The sequence below is a fragment of the Xenopus tropicalis genome, chromosome 7, assembly GCF_000004195.4.
Source record: "Xenopus tropicalis strain Nigerian chromosome 7, UCB_Xtro_10.0, whole genome shotgun sequence".
NCBI classification, from domain to species: domain Eukaryota; kingdom Metazoa; phylum Chordata; class Amphibia; order Anura; family Pipidae; genus Xenopus; species Xenopus tropicalis.
In genome coordinates this window covers 77,010,794-77,019,881 of record NC_030683.2, presented here as the reverse complement: position 1 = coordinate 77,019,881, position 9,088 = coordinate 77,010,794, and the positions used below count along the sequence as shown (strand labels likewise).

Here is a 9,088-nt window from a genome sequence, read left to right as displayed (position 1 = left end):
TTTTACAGGCAGATCCAGTGTTAAAAAAGTTAAATATGAAACCAGGGGTTGTAAGTAGAAAAGCGAAATCAATAGCGGGATTTATAGCCCCAAATAAATTGAAGAGAAATAATGACAAAAAAGTGACATGTTGGTTAGGCAACATAAAAGGTTTCTTTCTGTGTAAATGCTGCAAAGCCTGTAAATATACTGGTAATAAAAAAATGTTCTTTAGTAAAAATAGTGATAAAGAATTTAGTATTGATACTTATATATCATGTCAAACACAGTATGTCATCTATTGCCTACAATGCGAGTGTGGTTCCCTATATGTGGGACGGACTATAAGACAGCTAAGAATAAGACTAGCAAAACATCTGCGAGGATTAAAAAATAAAGATGAAGATAATCCCCTATACAAACATTTTAAATACTCGCATGAAGGCAAACAGATGCATTTTCAAATGTTTGGCATTGATAAAATAGATGAAAGAAGTGAAGGAAATTTGGTCACTAAATTGTTGCGGTTAGAATCTAAGTGGATTTTTACATTAAATACCGTAATACCAAAGGGGATGAACACAAAATTTGAATTAAAACTGTTTTTGGTATCACCTTGGAAATAAATAATATATGTAGGAGAAGTAAGGGTTACAATCCATGGCATTTAATAAGTTAAGGGTAACTGGTCTGAGTCTAAAGAAACAACTTAAGAGTAACTGGTCAGGGTCTGAAGTAATATAGAAAGAAAAAGATAATAAACAAGTAAATGTTTTTATTTTGTTTTAACTGCTTTGCACTATTTGCACTAAACTACACTAATGTATTTTATTGTGTGTGATGTTTTAACACAGTGGCTATAATATCCACTATAGTGGTTAGAAAAATTGAAAAAGTTAGTTTTTTACTGAAAAGATTTTTTCTAAAATAGATAAGTTATATAAAGTTTTTTTTATTTGGTTTTGTATAATCTATGCTGAATACAGGGCAATTTTAGACCCTGGAACATGTATGTTTTAAGAATTGTTATGACTTATGCTGAATACAGGGTAATTTTAAACCCTGAAATGTGTATATCTTAAGAATTATTGTAATATATGCTCACTATAAGGTATAGCATTAACCCTGCACACTGTATATGGGATATGCTGTTTGGTATAAAAGGGAAGTGACATCAGCACACAAGCACACAATACCTCCTCTGATGAAGCACTTTGTGCAAAACGTGTTAGGAGAGGCACTAGGATGTACCCTGTCACTGTGTGGTATAGTATACATTTGAATTTGTTTTGTATCATGTTTTGAAAAAATCTCTGAGCCATTAAAATGTGGTTTTATTTTTCACTGAATCTTTTGCTGTTATTTGTATATTGGTTCAGGGTCTATCAGTGAAATATAAAATGTGATTTCCTTTCCTAATTTATATTGTTGCAATTAACCCCCATATGCTGCAGCGTGATTGGCAGTTTACTTGTGTGGGACAAATTCAAATGTACACAGCCAATGGGATTATTCCCAGTGAACAATGAGGGGTGGATCCCATTCCTCAAATTGTGTAAACTCCCCAAACAGTTTAGTTGCTGAGAGACTGCTCTTGGAGACAGACTTAGTTTTTTTTCAGTGCTCATTCCTTGCATTGGTTTTGCTTTTATTTCATAGTTTGTGTTCTGTTTTTTTTAAATATATATATATATATATATATATATATATTTTTAAATATCTTAGTTTTAATCTTTAGAGTTTTTGTTTTGTTTGTTACCCAAAGATTTTTTTTCATCAAAATGGAACCTTCAGGTCGTAAGTAAGTATGCCTATCTTTTTGTACTTTTCTTTACACAGAATTTGCTGTATGTATGGGAGGTTTACAATTACCTGTGTTGTGTGGGGATATAAGAAATGGCTAGTTAGACTTATGTACAGTAGTTCTGTTAATTATGTGTGTACCACTTTTGTTTTAAATTTGACTGGGTGTGGAGAACATGAGTTATGCAAGAAACATATATATTTGTTGTTCAAACCCCCCATCAGTGGGCCTATGTACAGTAGTTGATCAATTCAGTTCATTCAGTTTTAGGTTTGATTGGGCCTGCAGAACTTTGTCAGCGCTGTCTGCTTGCCATATTGTGACCATTTTTTTGTTACTGGTCTTGCCAACAAGTAGTCAGAGCATCCCCTTTCTTTCTCCTGACTACCTATTGGTAGAGATGTAGCGAACCTCGCAAAAAAAGTTCGCGAACTTTGCGAACCCCATAGACTTCAATGGGAAGGCGAACTTTAAAACCTAGAAAAGCCATTTCTGGCCAGAAAACTGATTCTAAAGTTGTTTAAAGGGTGCCACGACCTGGACAGTGGCATGCTGGAGGGGGATCAAGGGCAAAAATGTCTCTGAAAAATACGTTTTTGACACAGCGTTGCGTTTTGTGCTGTAAAGGGCACAAATCACACTACATTCCTAAACTTGTGTAATAAACTGCTTTAAAACATCCGGCGTCTACATGCCAATCAAGTCGTGTAAAGGTTAGGGCCGGTTCACACGCAAAGACAAAACGCCGCGTTTACTGCAACGAAAAAAACGCAAAAAGCTTTAATGATACCATCAAGTGAGCGAATAATAGTTTTTACTAGTTGCTTGTCACCTCCAGGATGTTCGTCCTGTCGGTGGGAATATTTCTGTAGTGGTGTGTTTAGCAGTCACCGTGCTTGTGCGCACGTGCACGGTCAGGCAGAGGCAATTCAATGTCAGTGAAGTGAACCAAAAAACACTGATTCTGCAGTGCGGGCCCAGTTTTGGACTACTTTATTGATCACCTGCGGTGACCATAAAAGATACAATTTTGCCGCTGTTGCAGAACCCTGAAAAATCAGGCATGTGTACATTCCTGAAAAATTATGTTTTTTTAGTCGCAGCCACTGAAGCACAGAGGCCAGAAAAAATATGGCATATAAATGCTGAAAATAATCGTTTTTTTGTCGCAGGCACTGAAGCACAGAGGACAGAAAAAATATGTTAGATACATGGTATCACAACCATACCGCAGGCAGAACCTTTAAAATATACTAAGATAGCGTACCAAGCACTGATCAACCATGTTTTAACAGCGACTCGAATTTCGATAGCTGCACATTGGAAAACTCCAACGCCAGCCTGACTGTCCCTTCTCAGCCTGTCAGTTACAGCTTCTAATGCTAACAGACATCTACTGCACAAATATGGCCACCCCCTCATAGAGGGACATGGGGGATCAGATAGGGAATGTAAAAGCTTGGACAAATATATGTTAGATAAATGTTGAAAATATTTGTTTTTTTGTTGTCGCAGCCACTGAAGCACAGAGGCTTTTCAAGGTTCAATTTTTCTTTAACTTTTAAGCCCGGTTCAAAGAATACCAACGCGGATGCACTCTCTAGGAGTTTCGACTCAGTTTCCTCCGACTCTAGTGAGTGCACTCCTATCATTCCCAGGGAAATAATTGTTGCAACCTTGAGGTCTGACCTCTCTTCCTTATTGTCCCCTTTACAGTCTTCTGCTCCTGCTGAAACCCCATCTGGTAAATGGTTTGTTCCTGAGGTGCTTAGGGAGCAAGTATTAAGAGAGGTTCATGATTCTAAGGTGGCGGGTCATCCAGGTATTGCAAAAACCATTTGTTTATTGTCCCGACATGTTTGGTGGCCCTCCTTCAAACAGGATGTTAAAACTTTTGTCAGTTCCTGTTCAGTCTGCCAAAGGCCTAAGTCATCTCATCATCTGTCCCAAGGTCTATTAAACCCCTTACCCATCCCAGAGAAACCATGGTCTCACATTTCCATGGATTTTGTTGTAGAGTTGCCCTCTTCTCAGGGTAAGACAGTGATTTGGGTGGTGGTCGATAGGTTCAGTAAAATGGCTCATTTTATTCCTCTTCCACATCTCCCTTCTGCTAAGACCCTGGCTGATTTATTTATTGTGCATATTTTCAAGTTTCATGGATTTCCTGATTCTGACAGGGGGGTTCAATTTGTTTCTAAATTTTGGCGTGCTTTCTGTTCTTTGGTTGGGACGGAATTATCTTTTTCCTCTGCCTATCACCCCCAAACTAACGGTCAAACCGAAAGGGTGAACCAGTCCCTTGAACAGTATCTCAGGTGCTATGTATCCGATAACCAGTCCACATGGTCTGAACTGCTTCCCTGGGCAGAATTTGCGTACAATAATGCTACCCATTCCTCCTCAGGGAGGTCTCCTTTCTTTGTCGTTTATGGGTTACACCCCAAAGCATTTTCTTTTTCTGGCTCTATTTCCCCTGTACCCTCTGCCAATTCCTCTGTCTTAAGATTTTCTGAAATCTGGTCGCTAGTTCATGATTCACTATCTGCAGCTTCCCTAGCCCAGAAAAAAGCTGCTGACAAATCCCGTAGGGAGGCTCCCCAGTACAAGGTGGGGGATTTAGTGTGGTTATCAACCAAGAATATTAAGTTAAAGGTTCCCTCTCCCAAACTGGGTCCCAGGTTTATTGGTCCATATCCCATCATTGCAATAGTTAACCCATCTTCTGTCCGTCTTCAGTTACCTCCTAATTTCAGAATTTCTAATACTTTTCATGTTTCTCTCCTTAAACCTGCTGCTAACACTCGCCATCAGTCTGTTCCTCCCCCGGTGTTGATTGAAGGTCAGCCTGAGTATGAGATCCAAGAGTTCCTCGACTCCCGCCTTGTGAGAGGTAAACTTCAATATCTTACTAGGTGGAGAGGCTTCGGTCCTGAGGAGAACTCTTGGGTCTCAGTTGATGACATCAAGGCTGATCGCCTCAGGAAGCAGTTCCATTCAAGGTTTCCTGGGAAACCTGGGGGTCCAGTGGCCCCCCCTAGAGAGGGGGGTAATGTAAAGAAAAGGCACTTACCAGCGCGGCGGGGACGCCTGCCGCGCTGCCATCGGCGGGGACGCCCGCCGCGCTGTTCTGCCTCTGTGCCTGCTCCTTCATAGTGTGCGCGCGCACTTCCGCATATTTAAAGGCGCAGGCGCGCTGACGAATGATGTCATGACGCATGGCGCATGACGTCAGCGCGCAATGGCGCCAAATTTGAAATATTTAAAGGGCCTTTCTTTTGTTACTCATTGCCCGTGATAGGATTCATTCCTGGTGCCTTTCTGAGCCTTGTGTATTTCGTTCCTGTATCCTGCTTGTTGCCTTCCTGTGTTTTTGACCCGGCTTGCTCCTGACTATTCTGATTATCCATATCTGACCTCGGCTTGTACTTCGACTACGATTTCGTCTCATCCTGCTGTATTGATTATCCGGTTTGACCCTTGCCTGTTTGACTATCCTCGATTACTGCCCGCCCCGACCTAGCCTGCCTGACGACGATCTTGTTTAACCCTATTTTGTACCGTGATCTTTGGCCTAACTGACTTTATCTACAGTCGTGCCCCTTTGCTTGCCAGAACTCCTGCCTTGTCCCCCTCGTTAAGTCCAGGTGGCATCTGAGTAGCTGAGGGCTCCTCCCGAAGCCAAAGGCGGTCACAATACTGGTGAAGCCGAGCCGAGACAAGGGAACTTGGCATCTGTTCTGGTTTAGGGTGCCGACCGTGACAGTTTGTTTGTTTTGGCACACCACATTGTCCAGTTTATTACCTTGGTCGTATTTTCCTTGGCTTCCCTTCCCATCACAAACCCTACTTGATCCCTATGTATACATTTTGGCAGTAATGGTTTTAGTCTTTGGGCTAAAATTTTTGATAGTATTTTCAGATCTAAATTCAGTAGGGATATTGGTCTATAATTACCGCAATTCACTGGGTCTTTCCCTGGTTTGGGGATGATTGTTATATATGCCAGCAAGAATTCCCTATTCAAAGGCTCCTTGGTTGATAAATTATTAAATAAGGGTAATAGGATGGGTGTTATTATATCTTGGAATTCTTTATAAAATTTTGCGGTATATCCATCTGGGCCCGGTGCTTTATTGAGTTTCAAGAATTTAACAGTTTCCTTAATTTCGCTTTCTGTTATGGGGGTTTCCAGGTTATCTAATTCTTTTTGTGGTATTTCCGGTAGTTTGTTTGTTAAATAAGTTTTTATTTTTTTCCCTAATTTGTAATCTAGTATTTTCTCTTTGGCGTTTGTCTATATTGTATAATTTCTCATAATACTCTTTGAATACTGTTGCAATTTTATGTGGTAATACCTGGGTCTTGCCTGAAGAATCTTTAATTTTGTGTATATTTAAGTTATTTTGTCTGTTTTTGAGCGCTTTTGCTAGCATTCTGCCTGTTTTATTGCCTTGCTCAAAATATGAAGTTCTAGCCTCAATTTTGTTAGGTTTTTTAGGTCGTTTTCTTGTTGGGTCTGTTTACGTTTGGATTCTAGTTTGTGTATTTCATCTAAAAGTTTTTTTCAATCTTGAGCCATGTTTAATTAAGATTCCTCGGGCGAGAGCCTTAAAGGCTTGCCATTTTTCTAAATTTGTGGAGGTATCCCCTTTGATATTTTCTTTATACTCTGTCAATACCTTCTTTAGTTCAGTTAAGCAATTGTTGTCCTCTAGTAAGCTGCTATTCAGTTTCCATTGCCAATTTGATCTCACTCTGTTCGGGATTGCCAATTGGATCTGGACTGCTGCATGGTCTGACCATAAAATAATTTGGATTTTGGCATTATGATATTGTGACAAGAATATGTAATCTATCCTAGTATATACCTGTTTAGCATGCGAGTAGTGGGTAAAGTCTTTATCTTTACCGTTATAGTACCTCCATGTGTCTATCATGCAGTTTTGTCATAGTTCTCTATTTGCCATATTGAGTGCTGAAAAAGGTAAAGAAGATTTGCCATTAGATGTATCTAGGGTTGGGTATAGGGTCATGTTTAAGTCTCCGCCTAAAATTACAAGACCTAAATCTTTAAGTTTTTGCATGAATTTCCTTAGACTAGATGCTTGTTGTTTATTTGGTAAATATATAGAACCTATTGTACATTTTGTATGGTAAAGCAATCCTTTCACCACAATATATCTCCCCTCCTCATCTTTTAGTATTTCTTGTTCTTGAAAGTCAACATGTTTATATATACCAATCGCTACCCCTTTAACTTTCTTTGTGGGGTGGTTACTTGTATACCATTTACTATAATTTGTGAATTTCTTAAGTGGTGTCTCTGTACCCTTAATATGTGTCTCTTGTAATAATAGTATATCTCCTTTATTTTTATACATATCTCTTATTATTTTACTTCTTTTTTCAGGTATATTGATCCCGTTTACATTTAAGGATATCACATTTAAGTTGTGCATCATAGAATCAGGTAAGTAAAAGGTTTTGTACCATACACTTAATATCCCTTTGTTTAGCACTTCTATTCACATTATACAATCTACTGATATCAAAAAACTTTGCAACATTATAATAACCATTTAAACCATTAGTAACTTTTTGCTTCTTTTGAAGCATATCTCTTGACTGTTGTTTTATGAGTCCATTATCAATGGGGTTATGTTTGTCTGAGTGTTCAGACTTAATAGCAGATTATCTGCTAGTACCCCTGGGGGGGTGTTGTGTCTAGGTGGAAACAGTCACAAAAGTTCTCCGCTTTGTATCGACCCTTTCGCCATGTATTTCTTATTAGTCACATAAGTAATTATATCAGCCATATGTGTATACTTATCTACAGAGTTCCAGGTGTTAGATGAGTTGTTTTTATTTTATATGTCCTCTGTTAGATTTCTCTTATCTGGGGTTTGTTTGTTCCTCCTTTTGCTTTTAGGTGTTGATACCTCGATCCAATCCTCTTTTCCTGGGAGCGGTGGGATCTGAGGTGACTGTGAGAATCTCATCCATTCCGTCAGGTCCGGTTCCTCGATGCCGCAACCTCTGCAGAATGGTGCTATGTCTTCTGGTGAGTTAAGGGTAATTTGTTTTCCATCTTTGTTTACTTGAATGCTGAAGGGGAATCCCCATCTGAACATTGTCCCTTTTTCCTGTAAAATACTTGTTAAAGGTTTTATTAGTTTCCTTTGTTGCAGCGTATACCACGACAAGTCTTGTAATAGTAAGATCTCCACATTCATATATATTAATGGCTTTATTTTCCTTGCTTTTTGTATTAATTCCTCTTTTACTGGGAAATGGGATAGGCAGCATATTATGTCCCTTGGTTTATCCGTTGGTAGGCCGCACGGCCTTAGTGCCCTGTGTACCCTCTCTATATTGATCTGACTTGTGGGTTCTCTTTCCAAAATTTGGTTAAATAGTTGGATAACAGTATTTTGTAAGTTTCCCCCTTCTGGTTGTTCAGGTAGCCCCCGTATTCTTACATTGCACCTTCTGCCCCTATTGTCCAGATCATCTAGATGTCTTTGTAGCGTGTAAATGGCTTTATCTTGTGATAACGTAGCAGCTATTAGTGCTTCTACTGTATTTTCTACTGCACCATTCCTGGTCTCTATCTCTGAGACTCTGGTATGCAGAGTAGTTTTTATTTGTGTGACCATATCAGAGAAGTCTGTTTTAGTTGGCAAAGTTTTTAAATATGCGAGGGTAATGCAATCGGAGCTTACCGATTCACTGATTCCTCTACAGGGCTGCGCGGCCGTCTCGGCGCCATTTTGGAAGCCTGTTGCTCTCGGTCCGGATCCGTCGGAGCGAAGAATTGTTTGAGTAAGCGTTGGCTTTCAGATGTTTTAGGTGTCTTCCCTTCCTCTCCGGTGTGCTCCTTGCTTTTACTGTGTTTCCCCAGATTTTGGAGCTGATTTTACTGCAGTTTTCTGGCGGGTCTATGCGGAGCCTCTTTAGTCTGCTTCCATCCTGTCTGGCAGCTAGCCACGCCCCCCTCATTTTGTATTTCTATCTGACACAGAATTATTTTTTTTATTAGACCAAACTGGGTTGCCCTGGTTTGTCCTTGTTGCTTCAAAGTGGACAAATGCTTGACATCTCATCTACAGAAGACATGTATGAGATTTAGCTCATTGGAAGAGGTCAAAAAAGTTGCACAGACTGCCCAGTGTTGCTTGTGGAACATTGCCGAGAAGGCTACCATATTTGATTACCAGGATATCGAGAGGCTCACCTCCCCTGCTGAATTTTCTGCCTTTTTGGAGAGTAAAGGTTTTTTCGTAGTGAATAAACCCTGGTATG

General features: G+C 39.7%; 1 long non-coding RNA gene across 1 annotated transcript; it reads left to right on the top strand.

The window, feature by feature from the left end:
- The first annotated feature begins 1,693 nt into the window (after positions 1-1,693).
- On the top strand, positions 1,694-9,001 carry LOC108645411. Its single transcript, XR_004223678.1, has 5 exons — positions 1,694-1,780; positions 7,197-7,256; positions 7,716-7,847; positions 8,531-8,608; positions 8,826-9,001. It is a non-coding gene; the product is annotated as an uncharacterized LOC108645411 (long non-coding RNA).
- The last annotated feature ends 87 nt before the right edge of the window (positions 9,002-9,088 follow it).